We start from the raw sequence: 23,233 nt of genomic DNA on the forward strand, positions 1-23,233 counted from the left end.
ACTGTAGTTTTTCTTAAAGGTGTGTTCAGACTAAATATTTAGCAAATGTTACAAGGGGTGTTATTGAATATAAAGTTGATGGAAAAACATGAGCAAAAAGATGAAAATACCCTCAGGCAGCACAAATTAAAGCCCATGTGAATTGAAAACACTGCAACCAGGGCTGCTGATTCTCAGTGTGACTGTTAGTATAGCCTACTAGAAAACTTTCCCCAGAGTCGTTTAATTCAGTGTTAATATCCAAACATTACTTGGGGAGCCCAGTGTTCTCGTTAGGGTGTGCACCTTTTATTTTATAACAATATTAATAAAACATAGTCAGAAATCTGCTCAAAATATTCCATTAGAATCAGTTTTAGTTTTAGTTCATTTTTTGAGCCCTAAAGAAGTCAAGAGTCAGAAGTGAAACTCACCATCCACCATGTCTTGGCAGTGACATCATAACACAGTTGCCACTTCACCGAGCTGTCTGCCTCACTGCAGCCTCCTGTCATTGCTGACATCGCCATAGCAACAGAGGGGAGCCGTCAAAATGTCACACAACCATGGCTTTGGAGGAAAAAAGCGGATTTGTGGTAAAACCGAGAGGCTTTTGCAGGAATATGGTGTTGTCCTTATGATGCTTTTCTCAGTATTTCCCAGCCTTTTTCCAGTTTGTTGGACGGAATCTGTTTTCTGTCCTGTGTGAGTTCAGTTCCAGTCCCTGTAGATACAAGTTGTAATTTGGCTCTGATTACGTGAGGAGGAAATTCTTTAGAGGTGCATTTTGCTTCCAAAGGGAACAATCTATTAAGCCTCGCTAAAACTAAGGTCTCATCTCCTATGTTTTACTTCCAAATAAAATAGATTAACATACATTCTGTTATTTTGATGAACATTTTAAGATGCATCTGAAATCTGTAGACAGTCTGTGCTCCTTGAATATGATATCCTCCTGGTTTGAAACATCAATCAAGTCTCAGAAACTCAGAAGACAAGTTATTCACTCAGAAGTTTTAACCACAGAGCCTACACAACTACACAAAAACACACCTTTGAACTATATAGCCATCCTGTGCGATCCAGCACCGTTTCTCCTCTCAGTCCTGCTGGACTCTAACTGAATCAAAAACACTATTGGTTAGAGACTTCCACTGTCCCAGTGAGCCCCAGACCACCATGTGTTCCAGCCCCAGTCGTCCACTTCTAGCAGTTATTTCTTCATACACTGAGACTCTTACCTGTGGTCCTCCTGTCTCCTGCACACCACAGAAGAATTATTGCTGTAACAGCAGCTAAACCTGGATGGATGTATTTCAATTCAAGCATAACTCCACGATATACTGCTTTTGTTAATTGTGCCTCCTCTGATCATCCCTGTAATACTGTCTTAGTTCTCTGAGTCCTGAATAGATTCCAGTGTTGTTTCTCCAGCTCCTCTGAGTAACTGTTCAACAAGTTCAGCACTGTCTTTACTGTCTTTAGGGACTCCCCGTTAAAAAAGTCCAATCAAGTTCAAGTTCCTCTGTATTATTTCAAGTGGGGAAAAAAAGCACCAGCCACCAACCAAACCAACCAGCCAGCCACCCCCTTTCTTGAATCCACTGAGTGGGCTGTCACTCTGAAGAGGCAGATTAGGAACGAGTAGACACACACACGGGCACACACACACATACATCAAATGATCCTTACCAGCTGTCTAAACACACACATATACAACATGTTTCAAATGAGTTTTATCACATATGGTTAAAATACAAATAAGGTCAAAACTGTTTTTATCATGACATGGTCGGTTTGTCTGTCCACTGTGACTCAGTGCCCATTTTAAAATAATGGCATTGGCCTTTCTCTGTTTGTCTCTCACTCACTTACTTTCCATCTTCCTCACACCCTCTGAACAAAAAGGGTTCTTCAGGGGACCCCAACTGTTTCTGCAACTTCTGGGCCCCAGAGGAACCCTTCGTGGTGCTGTTGAGAACCCCTCAAGAAAGCATGAGATGTTCTAAATGAGCAGAGCTTTTCGTAATGTCCTATGCCTTCATTCAGATCTCCCTTCTGATCTTAAGGACAGTCACTTTGAGATAATTCCAGATTTCAATTGTGAAAATCCAAGTGGGCATAAATGACAATATAATCTCAATTGAATAGTTCAACATTTTGGGAATTATGCTTTGATTTGAGAACTGAAAAGATGGATATCAATCTCATGTCTGTGCGTGAAGCACAAAGCCAGGGTGTGGTTAGCCTAGTTTAGCATAAAGACTCAAAAATTAAGATGATGTATCATGTTTGTTTAATCCATACACAAACGTAGAAATTATGTTATGTGCTGGAATTATTTATTAACAGTTTCCATCTGTCCATTCTGTGCTGCATCTCCACTGGTTACCTGCCAAGCTTTTGCTTAGGAGGTAGAGCAGGTCATCCATAACAACTGAGCAAGCATATTCTCAGATGAAGACAGTGAGATGTGGTTGAAAGTTGTAGTTTAATAGTGCATTTTTTGTCTACCGTAGAATTGTAAATAATCATGTGTTTTGGTCTCTACAGCACAGTACAACCATGTGCTCAGGAATGTATCTTCAGTAGGAGGGGGCCTGCCCTGTATATGTGCACATAAGCAGTCGTGCATGTGCACTTAGCCTCAGGAAAATACATTCCCAAGTGTGTATCAATGTGTAGAAAAAAACATTTGACAGATATACATTTAGTTCAATCTGAACCGTGGGTGGAAATAATATTACAGCGGTATAAACATTATTATCCACATAATAATAATTGTATAATCATAATGATTATAATATCCAAGAATAAAGGATATTTAAACCTGCAACAAAGCTCAGCTACTGCTGACTCGGTCAAAACTGCCATGCAAAAAGAAAAAAAATCTTAAACATACAGGCTTCACATGTACTGGCTGATTACCTTTTGTATTCAACATGTTAATTACTGATGCGTCACGTTTCAGATAGGTGTCCATCCCGACGGTACTTTCTCTGTGCAGACAGTTTGTATTTCATTTTGTGTCAACAAAATAAGAACACTGGATTTACAGGCAAAAAGTCTCCAGGAAGCAAAAGAACTAGTTTAAATTCTGAATAAATGTGTCTCTCACTATTGGACCCTTATCCACATATTTTTAGTTAGTTTTGGACTATTTAAAGTGAAGAAATATGCTCTTTATGTTATTTTCTGTGTCACCAATTTGCTATGGCCTGTTATGTTTGGCAGCTCTTCTAAACCTAGCTGAGGTGAAGACATGCTGTTACATCAGGATACTGAGGTAGAAAACCATATATATATGTTGATCCTTCAAATTTACCACATTTTTCACATACTTTAACTACAATAGATGCATCCACAAGCACTTGAAAAGAAACTATCAGAGATTATATGAAAAGGTAAAATTATATCTCCAATGTGTATCACTCTGGCCCGCAGCGGTGCTGCAGCCCCTACAGACTGTCCCCCCAAGAAAAACGCCTTAATTCAAATTATGTTTACATACAAAGACAAAGACCTCTATCACCTATGTGAATTATGACTCGTGACTATAGTGGAACATTGTGGTGGGTGGGTCAACAAAGCGTGTGACTGTGACAAAGGAGACCACTGTTTGTTTCCTGTTTCCTACCAACAGTCAACATTGCTTTCCAACTACCAAACCTTAACCAAGTAATTCTTCTTTTACCCATGACGACTCAGGCTCCCTAACCTTAACAATAGTTTTCTTAACCCAAACCACAATCTTTACTTAACCTTAACCAAGTGCTTTCTGCGTCTAAATCAAACCAAACCTAAACCATAGCAGTGGCAGATCAGAAAATGCTCATATCATACATATATCTTTTTGTAACAGTAAATTGTATCAGTTTTGGAAGGCACTGGCACAAACTATGTTATCCTGTCAATACAGGCATGAGATCCAAAAAACACCGATACGGCTAGCGTTATTTAGCATTTCTTCGTAAATCAATCCATTTACAGTGCCTTTACCCTCAGCAGAGAACCATTGTGTAGAGGACCGGTGGTTTTTCAGGGTGTGTTGACAGTGTGGTCGGGTTAGTGTCTATGTCAGCCCACAGAGCTAGAGCCTTACAGCTGAGGGCTTGAGGTCTCTGGATCAGACCAACCACAGCCCACTGTGGAGAAGGTCAGGACTTATCCACGAAATGTCACACTGCTGTTTTAGGCTCGCCTTTAACTGGCATCATTATTTATGGTAGCATTGCTCCTCATTGTTCTTTTCAGTGGATTTTACATTATATTTACTACTGCAGGAGAGGAAAGGAGAGGAGAGGAGAGGAGAGCATTGAGACTTAAACCTAAGGGTTTAGCCATGTGAACCAGCCCACCTCCCACCACACACATGCACAATCTTATAATTAGTAGTCCAATCAATCGCCCCCTCAGTTAATTAGCCAATTAACCTCCCTCAGAGGTGTAAACATCCAGCCAATCAGACTTAAACACAGCAGCCCTAAACCAATCACAGTGTTGGTCCAGAAAAACAACAGGACATAAAGAGAGAAAATTACAGGACAGAATACACACACACACACACACACACCCACCCACACCCCGTTACCCAAACCTCCTTCAAAATCTGCTATACTTTTTCTGTCAATGCACAACATTTATCCAGTGCTGCTACCCTCTCAGGTATCACACATAATGTGCTCCACAAAAAGTGCCTGTGTGTATTTTTAGTTTAGAGTTTAATTGGAACAGCTAAATTTAGTCAACAAAATTTAATATCAGCAAGCTGTACTTGTATGATGTATGTTTGACATTATGTTGATTATCAAATAATTCTCATTTCAAGATGGACGTGTTTGAAGATTGTTTTGGTTTTTCCTCACTTTTTTCCTCACTTTTTTTTCACCTTACTTTTAAATGCTTCAAAAACAGGAGGAGATCTGAAAAATCTACATTTGAGATATTTTGCCAGCAGAATCTATTCAAGATATTCAAGCTTTGTTTCATTAGAATACATTTGTTCCAAATGATTGACAGGGATTGCATAAAGGTGATAAAGTATGTCAATGAATAGATATGAGTTTACAATTACAATTCTTTCACTGCATTGAGGATCTGAATAGCTGAGTGTTTGGTCTGTGGCGTTCCTCTGATAACTCTCATCGCTTCTTGTTTTGTTTGTACACCCCTGGCGTTTTGGAGAATACCGCAACAGACAGCGCATCGAGCATAAACGCCTGTGTGTGCACTCACAGCTTGCGCGCCCAGCTGTGGAGACCCACGCCACCTATAACATCGACCCCCGTTTTAGAAGTTCCAGACCCACTGTTTTAGACGTACGCATGCACGAACCCACCGTCATAGACATAGGCATGCACAAGTTCCAGACCCACCGTTTTAGACGTACACATGCGCGACTTGACTGAATGTAGGCCAAAGACACTGCACACATGAAAAGCAAAATGTACAATCGTTTTATTAAAAATGTCAAAATACGTGATAAAAAAAATTTATTATAGACTAACGTTATCAGCATTTGCGGTAGACGCTAAAACAAATGCCCTGCCACTGAAATCTAAGAAGTTTTTCATCCAGACTTGAATGAATCAAATCTTTGCCGCTATATCATTACTATTGATAAAATTCATGAATTCATGGTAACATTCATAAGGTACAATTCAATCATGAAGCTAGCAAGCTACCCCAAGTTATGGCTGGTTCCCAGGGTGTTAGAAAGGGTAGGCTGGCATTATTCATATAAAGTAGCAAGCTAACGTTAGCTTAATAACATTTAAGTTAACCAGTTAACCACTGTGTATGGTTATCAAAGCGTTAACATTAAAACCCAAATTAAACGGTGGGACTGGAACTCCCACATGTATATGTCTGAAACGGTGGGTCTGGGTCTGCAACTGCTGCGTCTACTTGGAGTTGAGGATGCCATCATCTACCTGCGTCTACGCCCACCTGGATAAGCCGGCGAGCACTGTGAGAGTCATGTTTTTTGACTTCTCCAGTGCGTTCAACACCATCCATCTGGCTCTACTGGGTGAGAAGCTGACGGAGATGCAGGTGGATGCCCCTCTCGTGTCCTGGATTGTCAACTACCTGACTGGCAGACCACAGTATGTGCGCTTACAACACTGTGTCAGACAGAGTGGTCAGCAACACCGGGGCCCCACAGGGGACTGTCCTCTCTCCCTTCCTCTTCACCATCCACACCACGGACTTCAGCTACTGCACAAAGACCTGCCATCTTCAGAGGTTTTCTGATGACTCAGCAATAGCTGGATGTATCAGTAATGGTGATTATGAGTACAGGGCTGCAGTGGACAACTTTGTCGCATGGTGCGAGCAGAACCACCCGCAGCTCAACGTGACAAAGACAAAGGAGCCGACTGTGGATCTGAGGAGGACCAAGGTGCTGGTGACTCCTGTTTCCATCCAGGGGGTCAGTGTGGACATTGTAGAAGATTACAAGAGCAACATTTGAATCAGAATCTGACGACAGTTTGTGGTTTGTTCGGTCAATCAAACCTGATCAAACTACACCCACACAGTCCTGTTGAAGCAGATTAAGCTGATAGCTGCTGACGTACTGAGGTATTGCGGTAAGCGTATTGCTTCACTTCCGGCTTCTGTGTCATTGGTACTGCTCTAAGCTCAAACAAGTTATATTTGTTTGGTATATATTTCATTACAGCGGCTAACCAGCCGCTAACCACTTAAACGTACATTAGTTTTGCTTAACACTGATAGTTCTCTCCTTCTTTTAGCTTTTTCGCTAATCTCAGTTGTTTACACACTATTCTGTCTGTTACATTAGCTTAGCAGCTAGCGATGGCTTCGCTCTCTCCTTCTCGCTCTCCTTCTCACTCTCCTGCTCTGTCCTGCTCGGTGTGTCAGATGTTTAGTTATTCCCCCGCCTCCTTTAGCGATAATGGTAAATGTAATAAATGTAGTTTATTTAGCGTGCTGGAGGCGAGGCTCAGCGAGTTGGAGGCGCGGTTCCGCACCATGGAGACGGCTGTAGTCAGCCAGCCCCCAGTAGCCGGTGCGGACCGACTCAGTGTAGCTCCTGCTAGCCGTCCATGGGAAGCCAGGGAGGCTGGGTGACTGTCCGAAGGAAGCATAGCCCTCAGCTGAAGCCCACGGTTCACCACCAACCACTTCATGTTTCTAACAGGTTCTCCCCACTCAGCGACACACCCGCTGAGAAGCAGATTCTGGTAATTGGCAGCTCCATAGTCAGAAACGTGAGGTTAGCGACACCAGCGACCATAGTGAAATGCATTCCTGGGGCCAGAGCGGGCGACATTGAATCAAATTTAAAACTGCTGGCTAAGGATAAGCGTAAATACAGTAAGATTGTTATTCACGTCGGCGGTAATGACTCCCGGTTACGCCAATCGGAGGTCACTAAAATTAACGTGGAGTCGGTGTGTACGTTTGCAAAAACTATGTCGGACTCCGTAGTTTTCTCTGGGCCCGCATGTCATCATTCAACCGCTGGCTGTCGAGGTGGTGTCCAGCAAACGATGTGGGCTTCGTAGATAATTGACGGACTTTCTGGAGGAGACCTGGTCTGATGAGGAGAGACGGCATTCATCCCACTTTGGATGGAGCGGCTCTCATATCTAGAAATCTGACTGACGTTATTAGTGAACCAAAACCGTGACAACCCAGAGTCCAGACCAGGAGGCAGAGTCGCTCGCAGTCCTGCACGCTTCTCTGCGCTTCCATTAGAGCAGTTACCCACCCAAAACCCCATAATGACTGTGTCTGCACCCCGACCACTTAAATTAATTCAACCAAAGTAAAACAGGAGAGGAGTCATTAATAAAAACTTAATAAAAATTAAGACCACCACTGCTATAGGCCAAAACAATAGGAAAATTAAGTGTGGACTGTTAAACATCAGATCTCTGTCATCTAAAGCTGTATTAGTAAATGAGCTAATATCAGAGAATCATATTGATCTACTGTGTCTGACAGAAACCTGGCTGTGTCATGAAGAGTATGTCAGCCTGAATGAATCCACTCCGCCCAGTCACACTAATACTCACATCCCTCGAGGCACCGGCCGAGGAGGTGGAGTTGCAGCCATCTTTGACTCAAGCCTGTTGATGAACTCTAGACCTAAACTGGATTATAACTCATTTGAAAGCCTCGTTTTGAGTCTCTCACTCCCAACCTGGAAAACACTGAAGCCAGTCTTATTCGTTATAGTCTATCGCGCTCCAGGTCCATACTCTGAATTCTCAGAGTTTTTTATCAGGTTTAGTCCTTAAAACAGACAAAGTCATTGTCGTAGGGGATTTTAATATTCATGTGGACGTTGATAAGGATAGCCTTGGTACTGCATTTACCTCTTTATTGGATTCGATCGGCTTCTGTCAGAGGGTACAGAAACCCACTCACTGTTTTAATCACACCCTCGACCTGGTTCTGACATATGGACTTCAAATTGAACATCTAATTGTCTTTCCACAGAATCCTTTGTTATCGGACCATTATTTAATAACTTTTGAATTCCTATTACTGGACTACACGCCATTAGGCAAAAAAGCTTACACCAGATATCTATCTGATAGTGCTGTAGCTAAATTTAAGGAAGTGATTCCATCGGCATTAAATTCAATGCCACGTCTCAATACAACTGAGGACTCCTATGCTAACCTTCGTCCCTCTCAAATGGACAATCTTGTTGACAGTGCTGCAGGCTCAATGCGATTGACACTTGACTCTATTGCCCCTCTTAAAAAGAAGATAATAAAACAAAGAAAGTCAGCTCCATGGTATAACACCCAAACCCGCAAATTAAAGCAAACAGTGCAGAAACTTGAAAGGAAATGGCGCTCCACCAAACTGGAGGAATCACGTTTAATTTGGCAAGATAGTCTTAGAACTTATAGGAAGGCCCTCTGTAAAGCCAGAGCAGCCTATTACTCAACATTAATAGAAGAGAATAAGAACAACCCCAGGTTTCTCTTCATCACTGTAGTCAGGCTGACAGAGTCACAGTTCTATGGAGCCATGTATTCCTATAACCCTCAGCAGTAATGATTTCATGAGCTTCTTTAATGATAAAATTCTAACTATTAGAGACAGAATTGATCACCTCCTGTCTTCAGGTAGTACCTTACCTTCAAACACAGGAATCTTAGAAATAGCTGTAAAACCTGATGTATATTTAGATTGCTTTTCTCCCATTGACATTCACCAAATTACTAAAACCATCTCTTCATCTAAGCCATCAACTTGTCTCTTAGACCCCATCCCAACCTGGCTGCTCAAAGAGGTTTTACCTTTAGTCAGCACTTCTTTACTAGACATGATCAATCTGTCTTTATTAACAGGCTACGTACCACAGTCCTTTAAAGTAGCTGTAATTAAACCTCTTCTTAAAAAGCCCACTCTTGATCCAGAGGTTTTAGTCAACTATAGACCTATATCTAACCTTCTTTCTCTCCAGGATTCTTGAGAAAGCAGTCGCCAACCAGCTGTGTGACTTTCTACATGACAATAAGTTGCTTGAGGACTTTCAGTCAGGTTTCAGAGCTCATCATAGCACAGAGACAGCACTGGTGAAAGTTACAAATGACCTAACTGCATCAGACAAGGGACTTGTCTCTATACTTGTTTTGTTAGATCTTAGTGCTGCATTCGACACCATTGACCATCATATCCTATTACAGAGACAGGAACATTTAATTGGCATCAAAGGAACCGCACTAAGCTGGTTTAAGTCGTATTTATCAGATCGATCTCAGTTTGTACATGTTAATGATGAATCCTCCATGTACGCCAAAGTCAGTCATGGAGTTCCACAAGGTGCTGTGCTTGGACCAATACTATTCACCTCATATATGCTTCCTTTAGGGGATATTATTAGAAAACACTCCATACATTTTCATTGCTATGCGGATGATACCCAGCTATATTTATCGATCAAGCCAGAAGAACCTCATCAGTTAGCCAAGCTCCAAGCATGCCTTAAGGACATAAAGACCTGGATGACCTGTAATTATCTGATGTTGAACTCAGACAAGACAGAAGTTATTGTTCTCGCCCCTGAACACCTCAGAAACACAGTATCTAAGGATATTGTTACCCTAGATGGCATTGCCCTGGCCTCCAGCGCCACCGTGAGGAATCTCGGAGTTGTCTTTGATCAGGACATGTCCTTTAACTCCCACGTAAAACAAACTTCAAGGACTGCCTTCTTTCACCTCCGTAACATTGCAAAAATCAGGAAGATCCTGTCTCAAACAGATGCAGAAAAATTAGTCCATGCATTTGTTACGTCTCGGCTGGATTATTGCAATTCCTTATTATCAGGCTGTCCCAATAAGTCCCTGAGGACTCTCCAGCTGATCCAGAATGCTGCGGCACGTGTACTGACAGGAACCAGGAAAAGAGATCATATTTCTCCTGTGTTAGCTTCGCTGCACTGGCTCCCTGTAAAATCTAGAATAGAGTTTAAAATCCTTCTCCTGACTTACAAAGCTCTTACTGGTCAGGCACCATCATATCTTAAAGAGCTCATAGTACCCTATTACCCCACTAGAGCACTGCGCTCCCAGAATGCAGGGTTGCTTGTGGTTCCTAGAGTCTCCAAAAGCAGAACAGGAGCCAGAACCTTCAGCTATCAAGCTCCCCTCCTGTGGAATCGGCTCCCAGTTTGGGTCCGGGAGGCAGACACACTCTCTACTTCTAAGAGTAGGCTTAAAACTTTGCTTTTTGATAACGCTTATAGTTAGGGCTGGCTCAGGCCTGTGTGGACCAGCCCCTAGTTATGCTGTTATAGGCCTAGACTGCTGGGGGACTTCCCATGATGCACTGAGCTTTCCTCCTCTCCCTCTTCATCTTTGCACATTCATCACAGTCCAATGCATGTTACTAACTTTATTTCTTCCCCGGAGTTTCTTTGTGCTTTGTCATCTCGCAGGTTGCTGTGGATCGTGGTCCTGGTACGCCTGGGTGCTGCCGCCATGGGCCTGCCTGACTCTCATCACTACAGTTATTATGTTTAGTCGTAGTTCTGTTACTATTAAAGCTGCTATTATTAATCTCAGCTAGTATTACAGCTGTAACTACTATTATCAGTCATATTTCCAGTATTATTATAACTATAGCTGCTATTTCTACTGCTAGTGCTGCCATACATCTCTGCCTGTCTGTCTGTCTATCTGTGTCTCTACGTCTATCTCTCTCTGTCTCTTTCTGTCTGTCTGTCTGTCTCTCCCCCTCTCTCTCTCTCTCCCCCTCTCTCTCTCTCTCTCTCTCTCTCTCTCTCTCTCAAACCCAACCGGTCAAAGCAGATGACCGCCCACCTAGAGTCTGGTTCTGCTCGAGGTTTCTGCCTCTTAAAAGGAAGTTTTTCCTTGCCACTGTCGCCAAAGTGCTTGCTCATGGTGGGAACTGTTGGGTCTCTGTAATAACATTATAAAGAGTCGGTCTAGACCTGCTCTATTTTGTAAAGTGTCATGAGATGACTGTTGTGATTTGGCGCTATATAAATAAAATTGAATTGAATACAAGTACCTGGGAGTTCACATTGACAATAAACTGGACTGGGCGAAGAACACTAATGCCCTCTACAAGAAGGGCCAGAGCGGCTGAGGTCCTTCAACATCTGCCAGACTATGCTGAGGATGTTCTATGAGTCTGTGGTGGCCAGTGCTATCCTCCATGCTGTTGCATGCTGGGGCAGCAGGCTGAGGGTAGCGGACTCCAACAGACTCAATAAACTGATCCGCAAGGCCAGTGACGTTGTTGGGGTGGAGCTGGACTCTCTGGCGGTGGTGTCAGAGAGGAGGATGCTGTCCAAGCTGCGGGTCACTTAAATATTGTAAATGTGTATATTTTTATTCTCTATTTCTTATTTTTATATTTTGTACACTTTTATTTCTAAATTTATGCTGCTTTCTAATCTTGAATGGGAGCACCAGTACTGTACAATTTCCCCCCAGGGATCAATAAAGTATTTCTGATTCTGATAGAACTGCAGAGGCTCTCCGGCTGTACAGGTTGATGTATCTCCACGGCACTCGCTGTACAAAGCCTCCTGAGGACATAATTCAGGACTGTTCACATTCATTCGTTTCACCTATTCATTTCGAAAGAGCAACTGCCAATGGGGTAACTCCAACACTTGACTGACCTGAACTTCATCACTCATTCACTCAAAATCAGGAACAGACTGTTTATAGGGTTGTCCCCGCTTTGCTGCGGTCCAGCCAAAAGTAATATCATAATTAGATTTGAATAACATTTTTATGGCCTCTGTTATCCCATTCTATCTGCTGGATGTTTTATGGAGCGATAGTATTTGAACATTACAGTGACATTACTGTGTAGACTTGTGTAACCGACTGCTGCATCTAAAACAACCTGCTTCATCTTCCAGGCTTCACCTAAATGTTGCATTTATAATTTACTAAGAGCTTTGGATTTACTTTTCATTTCCAATTATCAATATAAAGTTGCTCCATGTTATTATGAGCCACAGGCCTGGAATAATAGTGTAAAAGCATCAACACTGTCAGGAATGCTGTCTGTAAGGAAAGAAACTTTAAATAGCCTGCTATAATCACCAATCATTTTTTAGTGTAGTAATCTACACCATCCTATCTCACCTTGACAACAAAGGGAGCTATGTGAGATTAGCACCATTATTCCCTCCAGGCTCATCAAAAAGCTCAAGGACCTGGGATTAAACACCTCACTGTGCGGAGTGAGAGCCTTGACTTCCTAATGGGGAGACCCCAGGTGGTGAGGGTAGGTGGACACACCTCTTCCACCCTCATTCTTAACAGCAGAGCACCCCAGGGCTGCGTTCTGAGCCCCCTGCTGTACTCCCTGAACACACAACGTGTAGCCATTTTCAACTCCATCACCATCAAGTCTGAGGAATTTCTACTCCTGCACCCTTGAGAGCACCCTGACAGGGAACATCACTGCCTGGTACGGAAACAGCACCAAACAGGACTGCAAGGCCTTGCAAAGAGTGGTTCATTCAGCTGAACGTACAATAGACAGTGCTCCACCCTGCCTGAAAGATATTTACAACAGGTGCTGCAAGAATGAGGCTAGGAGAATCATTCAAGATCTCAACCACCTGGACAACGGCCTTTTCTCCCTGCTGCGGTCCGGAAGAAGGTACCAGATGCACCAAGCCAGCACTGAATGTACCTTAATAAAGTCACTGCATAAGACACTGCAAAATGCTGTACATAGGCAAAGAAAAGCATTAGAATGACATTAAAAACAATAAGTGATCGTCTGCGTAGCTGTGATAAGCAATGTTATTGTCATGCATGATTTGACCAAGAGAGAGCATGTACAGGTTGAACAATAGTGGCCAAGAATCGAACCCTGGGGGACTCCACGTCATGGTGATCCGCTCAGATTTATGGTCACCAATGGTAACAACATAGACCCTGCCATTGAGATATGATCTGAACCAACTAAGGACTATGCCAGATAATGCCACCCACTTGTCCAGTTTGCCAAGAAGTATTTTATGGTCTACAGTACCAAAGGCTGCACTAAGATCAAGCAGCACTAAAATTGATGTTTTACCTGAATCAGTATTGAGGAAATTTAAATATTTAAATATGCTGATGACTTGGCCTTTGTGGTCAGTTTAACAGATGAGCGCTATTGCACCTATATTGGTGCACAATGTGACCGGGGATGTGATCTAAAAGGGATTTTTTTCCCATCTCAACTTTCATGTCAGACAGGGCATTTTTACAGCAGCATACCACTCATCGTATCAGTCATCACATTCAACATTGCATCCTGGGACAACTTCCTCACAGAGAAAAGCAAGAAAACACTCAAGAATCATCAAGCATGCAACCAAAATCACCAGCACCACTCAAACTCCACTCTCAGACCTATACAGTAGTGCAGTAAAAAGAAAAGCAGACTATCACTAAGGACCCTTCACATCCCCTTCACCACTCCTTTCAGCTACTCCTATCAGGCATCCGCTTCAGTGCACCTCTGGCCAAAAAGAACTTACAAAAACTTTCATTCCCACTGCAATATCCATTTTAAACAAGGTCAAATAGATTTACTTATTTTGTTTTTAAAGCAGCTTTGCACACGTATTTGCTCTTATTTATTTATGTGAGTCTGTCATGGGTGTATGTTTTTATGTTGTTTGAGTCCCTAACCTAAGACAAACTTCTATCATTATGTGATAGACAATAAAGTTTTGAATCTTGAATCTTAAATGAATTAAAGCCTCTCAGTGCATAGTGTTTAGCTATCTGTCTATGTGTGCACATCAGACATGCATACAGAGGGCATAATAATACTTTTTATTTTCAATCAGCAATACAAAGTCATCTCATTATTCTGAGCTACAGTGATGGAATAAGAGCGTAAAAGCATCTGCACTGTAATCACAAATGAAATGCAGCTATAATCACATTCATTATGTGTTTAATAAAGTTTAGTATGTATGTAGTAAACTATCCCTCTGTCAGACATCCAGTATTAAACTCAGAGCAGACATAGAAAGCCTGGAACCTCAAAGTCATTCTTCTGACCTATAAATATAGTATATCTATTGCTCTTATCAGTACACATGTCCCTGTCACAATCATGTTTACAGCTTTTTATCTTGATCCTCTGAACTGAATGTGCTCCAGTGTAGGTTAGCCGTGCAGCATAGGTCACCATGGTGATCTATCTCGGTTTAACTGAGCGAGGTTTTGAGATACCGGAAAGCCTGATCCATGCCCAAAGAAACTGATTAACCCACTAATTTTGTTTTGTGTTTGTTTCCAAATTTCCATGAAGAAATGATCAACACCACTTTGGGAATAAGAGATAAGAAAGCATGCTCACTGAAGAGGTAAAGTGAAATTGTCATCATTTTATATTTAGTAATAACATAGTTTCAGTTTTGCCTTACACAAACAAGTAAATAAGGTTTTGTTACTTACTGATTAAGTATAAAGAATGCCAACTGAACGTCGGTTTGGAACCCTCTCAATCCTGGAGCGCTCCCCATTGAATGAATGCGGTTCACTCTTTTTACCTCAGTTTATATCACTCTCCTTTGTCTTCTTTGCCTCCTCCATCAACTGGGCTCTTTTTCTTTTGTTGGGTAGAGTTTCTCATTTAAATTAGTCATTAAATTTATCATTAAATTTGTTAGTCATTTAAAATAGCATATGTTTACATTTTGGAAATAGCCCTCTTGCAGTTGTAGGAGTAAATACTTTGTTCTGCAGTCACAAAAACCTGAGACAAGGCCAATTCACCATCTTGTACCAACAGGCGGCATGGTTACATTTAACTATGACCAATGATCTTTAAAGAGGAGGTATTATGCTCATTTCTAGCTCTATATATTTATTCTGGGACACCATTAGAGTAGCTTTGCATGATTCACAGATCAAATATATCCTTATTGATCTTATTCTGGCCCTTCATGCTGCCCCTCAGTTCACCCTCTGACACAAGCCGTTTGAACTCCTGTCTCTCCAAGGGCCGCCTTCCTAAAAGCCCACTTTCTTCTGATTGGCCAGCTCCCTGCAGCCCATGAGGGGCAGAGCACCACTTCATACTCGAGCTGCTGTGGTCGACTGCATGACAGCAACAGTAACTTAGGTTGGAAAATAGAGATATGGGGCAGTGAATTTGATGAACTTACTGTTTATCAGACCACAAATGAGACAAGAAGTAGGTTGGAAAAATGATAGCTGCTGCTGGAGCTGAGTGTTTCTGGGGACTGGGCCTCACTGATAAGTGTACAAAAACACAACTTTATTCACTGATTTTGGTGAAACTCGATCATTTTATGGAGAAAATATTTTCTGGTTTTCCCTCCGATGTCCTCCAGCTACTCTGCCTCAACTCAAGTTTCCTGACGGACAGAAAGCTTTATAAAGTAACTGCTAACTGTAGCTGCCATTAGCTCAGTTCGCTCTGAGCACCAGGGGAGTGTTGGTGTTTACACCGCCAGCACAGAAGCTTTGGACCGCCGGGAGGAGGAGGTTTTCAGGCCCGGGCTCCGAAAGTCAGATGGTTAGTCAGCTAACGAAGCATAGATACAACATCTAACATCAAGAATCTACCTACCTACCTACTTTCCTTCACAATAGAAAAAGCACTTTCTGTGAGACATACTGAACAACCTAAGAAGTAGTAAAGGGCAGTCCTGAGCAGTGCAGCCGGATAACTCAGACAGACTGAGCAGGTGGATGAGCTCGTCCCTCTACTGGACATGGACATGTTTTCCTCATTATATATCAATTATTCAGTTTTCTTTGTCATCTAAAACCAAACAAGTTGAAGACAAAGTCAAGTAAGTGCTTTGTTTAAAACAAATGTGTCCCACACCCCTCTAAAATGGATGTTTCCCAGTCCTAATTTCAAATATTTTTGGCGGGAAAGGTTGCAGTAGACACATTTCAATGTTGAAAACATGACCCAAATACAATGTTGATTCAATGGCATTTTTTCAACATTGAAACTGTAACTGCTTAAGAAATGTTAATTCAAAGTAGATTTTTCAACCTCAACCATATACCAACCTTTCTGACTGTGATGGCCACAGCCACACAGGATAATAACATCTCAATTCACACTCTCACCTTATTAGTTTTGTAAACCTACACAAGTAATTTAATTTGCGGTCAACAACACTTTATCAATTAACATCAAACTTGCTTGATTGATAATTTGTTATATTGATCATTTGTTTCTTTGTCTTTGAGTTACCGTGGTTGTTGGGGGAGGTTCCTTCCTGGTCCAGCAAAAGGCTGGCTGAGGGGCTGAGGGCTCTTAAATCCTGGCACAAGCTCATTGGGCCAAACCATGTGCTGCCTTGTCATGGGGGGAATTTGGGTTCATTTAGTTCTGCTTTGTATTTAGTTGTAGTTGGGGTCCATTTTGTTTACCCCTTGCGTTTTACTTGGTTTGGCTGAGCCACTATATATATGTTCCCTTGTGCGTCGTGGTTGGTCAGTTTGTTCAGTTAACACAGTTTAATTGTTGTTACATTACATACAGTTATGTTGTGTTGACCTCTTGTATAGGCCTAATTATCAATACCTTGGTGTATGATCCCCCCCCCCCCCCCCTTTTTTTGCTGTCTGGGTATATATTTGGATCTTGTATGCCATACATTTTTCCACAAATAAAATGTTTAAAAAAAAAATACAAGTTTATGGGTTATTATTGTGCGGCCAAAACAGGTTTTGGTACTGGGACACCACAGCAACACATTTGAATAAATACAAATAAACCAATAAGAATCAAGAGAATCGTTATCATAGTATAGCAAATTCTACTGATGAAGACTGTGATATGCAGTTAAAAGCTAGTAAATTGACTTTGAATAAACCACTGACACCAAGGTCAACAATGAACCTTCAAACTCAAATAAATATGTGTCATTGTTCACGATAGTTCTTTGTAGCACTGTAATACCATGGTAGCTCTGACAAGTAAATACTACAATTCTTGTAATTGGAGCAGCAGTGATGTAAGTCATTATATAATTTCTACAGTATTGAGAACTGTAGGGTTATTTGTCGGTGTTGTGGGCCCCTCTGGTGGTGACAGAAAACTACAGCAGTTCATAAATGTGTAGGACAGGGTGAAAGCAGGACCAACACTTATTATGCTTACACTAAGTGAAATATTCAAACCCAAGACATGGATCCATGTATTTTATGGCTGCACCATTCAATTAAATGGAAATATTCTACATGTCTTGTGCAGTATTTTAGATACATTTCCACAAAATTTAGCCTGTCAGATTGGTATCCCTGGAAACTTTCTCCACCTGAATTTAAAATTAAGTGGTTAATAGGTTACATATTCCAAAAGTACTGTGATTGGCTCACCCACCAAGAAGACTGGGGTTTAGGCAATGGATTGAAATTGTTATAAAGGTGGATGCAAAAATCAATTTTATATCTGCTATTTCTGACAATTGAAACCAAAGAAAGTCTTTTTAAAATTGTACTTCTGAATTTTAGAATGAAAAGCAAATGACCATTTGTTTTTTATTTTTCCATTTATGTCTCTAAAAGAAAACCAACAAAGGAAAAAGACAGATATGAAATAATAACAGAAATGAAAAACTTTAATTTAATACAACAATTTAATACAACACACCAGATATTGTTAATGGAATTGACAGCATAAGTGAATTCAATGCAGCCACATTCTTCAGTGAAAAGAGCACTGATAGGCCTGTGAGCAGGTGATTGATTTGATTTGATGGCAGAGTGGTGCTCTTCAGCTGGGTTTCTACAGACAGGTTTGTTTAGTATCACCTCCATCCATCTCTATAGCCCTGTTGTCATAACCCCATCCTGCTTCATCCTCCCTGCAACACAAGACAACAATAAGCAGACAGGTTAGTTATTTACTTTTCACCTGTTTTACTTGTAGTTATCAGGGGGTTAAAGTAAGTCATAATACATATGCAGTTAGCACAGTAGGGCTAAACCAGAAGCGGACAATTCTCATCCGACCCTGCGAGCATATGCGTTAACATTCTGCAAAAGTAGCGAGCAGCAGTGAAATGGCCAACAAGAAGGATGGAAAAGAAAATGTCAAAAAGTAAAATAACTTCTTTCAGTTATCAGAATCAGAATCAGAAATGCTTTATTGATCCCCAGGGGGGAATTCTACAATTAGTAAGAATTAGTAAGAATGTAAATTTTGAGCTGTTTTATTTTCTATGAAAGATAATAAAAGAAGTAACAATAAAACGTTTTTGGAGTATTATTTACCTTAAAATGTGAACAGAAACTGCTTTTAACAAAGATTGGTGTACAGGTGTCACAGTTTTAATGGAATCATGCAGTCCTCACTTGGAGATTTTTTTCATAAACTGTAAACCCTTTTATTTACTGCAGGGGTTTTCCTTGTTTATTCTGGTCGGTGTTTACATCCCACCTCAGGCCTGTGTTAGTGAGGCGTTACAACACCTGGCTGACCAGACAATTAAGGTGGAGAAAAACTAGACTCCCTGCTCATTGTTCTTGGGAATTTTAACTGAGTAAACCTCAGCCATGAACTTTCAAATTACAGGCAGCATATTAAGTGTCCCACCAGGTCTACAGGTCCCGTGCAGCTTTGGGACTCTCTGATCACTTTCTGGTTCAACTGCTAAGCCTGTGGTCAAGACTGTGAGGAGATGGACCAACGAGGCAAAACCACCTCGCTAATAAAGTACTTGCACTGCATCAGCTCTGCCCTAGTGGTCTGCATTTGGGTCCTATTCCCCGTGTGTTAATATATATATATATATAAAAGTTTAATGTTTATGTTTACCTTGTCGAGCTTGTTGTCCTTGTTTTTAGCTGAATGTATGTCTACTTTGGGGGGAAATTTTGCCTGCATCTTGAATGTCTTGGCCACCACCTGAGCTCTCTTGGTTAAACTGTTGACAGAAACAATGTTTGAGGTCTCCAGATATACAATTCTAATGACCTCCTGTCAGCCAATCGGGGGTGGCATGGTGATTCAGTGGTTAGCACTGTCGCACGGGAGGTAGAGCAGGGTAGAGCGGGTTGGGGTTTGGATCCCTGGCTCCCCCTGTCCATATGTGGAAGTGTCCTTGGGCAAGATACTGAACTCTAAGTTGCTCCCGATGGAGGTCAGCACCTTGCATGGCAACTCAGTCGCTACTGGTGTGTGAAAGTGTGTGTGAATCGGTGAATGAAACCAAACTGTATAGCGCTTTAGGAGCCGTTAAGGTTGACAAGCACTATAAAAGTCCATTTACTATTTACCACAATGAGTGATATTATAGCCACCTCTCATATCTGTTTAATTGCAGCTGAGCCAACGAAGCCAGGTTGTGTGTAATAGAATTTACAATGTAGAATATATTTCCCATCAGTGTAATAGCCTCCCAACTAATACTACCACTGTGAAGCTTTCAGTTTATACTTACAGATACTGTCAGAGAGGAGTTGACTCAGCTGTTGAATTTTGAGTCCCTAGCTTGTGGAGGTGTCTTATTAGATTGAATTATACAGCACATATTGTATTATAAAATATGAGGTGTAATTGACAGTTGACAATACTTTCACATACACAAGTAGACTTTGTAAAATTAGGCCATCAGTATCTGCCCTGATATCCAGACTCTAGCTGTTGTGTCACTCTGAATCTCTGAAGAATCCAGTATCAGATCTGTGGCATCACATGGCCCAAATAACAAAATTGGAACAATAGGGGGGCATGACTTGAAAACTGTGTACTTCTATGTCATCGTTAATATGTGACATCAATGCTTTACTAGGAGAGCAAGGTAAATAAAGGAATCTCCCAAACTTAGTTTAGCTGCAGGTTAGAGTTAAGAAGAAGGGTTTTGTTGTCTGGAATGAGCCACATCAACGAATTGGAAGCGCGGACTGACCCAGTGTAGCTCCTGCTAGCCATCCCTCGGCAGCTCCTCACCTACAAAGCTCTTACTGTTCAGGCACCATCATATGTTAAAGTGCTCATAGTACCCTATTACCCCACTAGAGCACTGTGCTCCCAGAATGCAGGGTTGCCTGTGGTTCCTAGAGTTTCCAAAAGCAGAATGGGCTCCCAGTTTGGATCTGGGAGGCAGACACACTCTCTGCTTTTGAGAGTAGGCTTAAAACTTTGTTTTTTGATAACGCTTATAGTTAGGGCTGGCTCAGGTCTGTCTGGACCAGCCCCTAGTTATGCTGCTTTAGGCCTAGACTGCTAGGGGGACTTCCCATGATGCACTGAGTTTCCTCCTCTCCCTCTCCATCTTTACACATTCATGTCCCACTAATGTATGTTACTAACTTTGTATCTTCCCCAAAGTTTCCTTGTGCTTTCTCGTCTCGCAGGTTCCTGTGGTCCTGGTACACCTGGCCGCTGCCATGGGCCTGCTTGACTGTCATCGCTACAAGTATTATTATTAGTCATATTTCTGTTTTTATCAATGCTGTTATTGCTATTATTAGTCATATTTCCATTATTATTATTATAGTTGCTATGGCTATTACTGGTGCTGCTATACATCTCTGTCTGGCTATTCGTCGGTCTGTGTGTCTGTGTCTGTGTCTCTATGTGTTTCTGTGTTTCTGTCTCTCTCTCTCTCTCTCTCTCGCTTGCTCTCTCTGTGTCTCTCTCATGAGATTACTTTTGTTGTGCTTTGGCGTTATATAAATAAAATAAAATTGAATTGAATTGAACATGGTCATTTTAAACTTGACTGTTCTCAGAAGCCACAGTCAGATAGACAGATGTTAGCCTGAGTTGGCTGCTATGTGTTATAGAAATCATCTGACTACCATTACAGGTCACTGTATCTGCTGCACACATGACATTCCAGGCTACAGAGAGGAACTCACAACTCACATCATTTTAATATTTATTAAAATGAATACATGGAAGAATAGAAACTCTTCTGTGAATTTTAAAACCAGAGGGATAAATGATTCACAAGTCTATTAAAGCCATTGAAAAGCAAAGCACTTTTTTCCCTTCACGGTTAATGAAACAGTGTATTAGAACATCAGTTTAGAAAACTTCTTTTATGTTTAACTAGGTGTGAAATGTGGAAACTGAACTAGCTGCATTACACAGATCATTGTGAGGTGTTGTGTGTGAGACCATTTGTGTGTGTAGTTGACCTGTTCTTCCTGAGCAGTCTGCGAACAATCAGGATGACGAAGACGATGAACAGGAAACCAACTACAGCTGTCAGACCCAACAACCAGGGCTGAAGAGTCATTGACTGAGATCCTGCTGCTACACGTATGCCAGACTGCACACCTGAGCACACACACACACACACACACACACACACACACACACATCATTGTGATCATTAAAGTCAAGAAGAGATTGGAATTTGGTGATAAGTGCTATGAAATGAATAAAATGGAAACTGATAGTGGACTATTTGTCTGACAGCAAATAATAACTGGAGTGTCATATTTGAGATGAGTGCACAAGACAAACATTAGTAACATTGTGATACACAGTAAGCGCATCTGTGTCAGAATCAAAATTTGAACTAAACATTGGGCCACTTTTAACATGAGCTGAGATTTTGAGTGAAGTTAAAAGAGTCTATTATGGTATTATGTGTAGGTTAGGTTTACAAGATTGAGAGAAAACATTTATAAAATCAAAATATTTAGGGAAAGAGTTGTTATATTTGAGAGAAGCTGTAATTTTATGGAAATATAGTAATGTTATGACACTAATTATATAATTTTGAAAACAATGTCACAATGTTTTGAGACTTTTTTAACAGTGCCACTAATACACCTGGGCAGGTTAACAACAAAGAGAAACATAAAATGTTATTAGAACACATTATTTCAGGGTTGGTTCACAGAATGATTTTGCCATCATTGTTTCTTACTTGAATGAGCAACATACATAGATGAATAACATATATTTATATATGTCGAGAGATGAAACAGAATAGAAAAGTTTTACCTTTGTTAGCTGAGCAGCTGGTGGCAGACAGCAGCACACACAATACAAGAAAAGACAGATTCATCCTGAATACAACAGGCCAAGTCGACTCAACACAGTACACCGGGACTAGACCGTCAGCTAAACTGGATTGCTGAGGAACACACACACACACACACACACACACACAACTCTAACTGTGGTCAAAGTTCACCATTGGGTGTGTGTTATCTGCTGTGTTACTCATCAGTAGTTTTCAGTCAGTTCCTGTATACTACATGCTACATAAACATGAAGAAGAATACAAGAATTCACAAGCACCGATGGTCTAATTTTCTGTCAGAAGCGGGAGTGACTTAATTTCCATAAATAACACGGTCAAACATCCCAGATGAGACATGTTCAGAAAAAAAAACAAAGTGGTAATTCACACCACCACACATACACGTACATTTTATTACACCACAGGTCAGTATCAGGGCTATATAAGCCAAGCAGTGCATATTGACCTTTTCCATCACCCGTTTTTCTTATTTCCATTTCAGTTACAATAAGTTGGCAGGTATTACATGTGATAAAGAAAGCCTGCCACTTTATTTCGGAATGTGCGGCATGTAAGCGCAATATAAACTGCAATAATAAAGGCCGTGAAACTAGATTTTATCTCAGAGCAACTCCATGAGTCTTTCCTTCAAGATTATGTAATTATGTGGGCCTCACTGTGAGGCACCTATCCTTTCAGTGTATATTGTGCTTTAGTGGTGCATACAGTATTACCAAACACACTTGAAGTTGATCATTTTATCACAAACTCATTTCCACCCTT

The sequence above is a fragment of the Enoplosus armatus genome, chromosome 7 (genome assembly GCF_043641665.1).
Source record: "Enoplosus armatus isolate fEnoArm2 chromosome 7, fEnoArm2.hap1, whole genome shotgun sequence".
Taxonomy (NCBI): Eukaryota; Metazoa; Chordata; class Actinopteri; order Centrarchiformes; family Enoplosidae; genus Enoplosus; species Enoplosus armatus.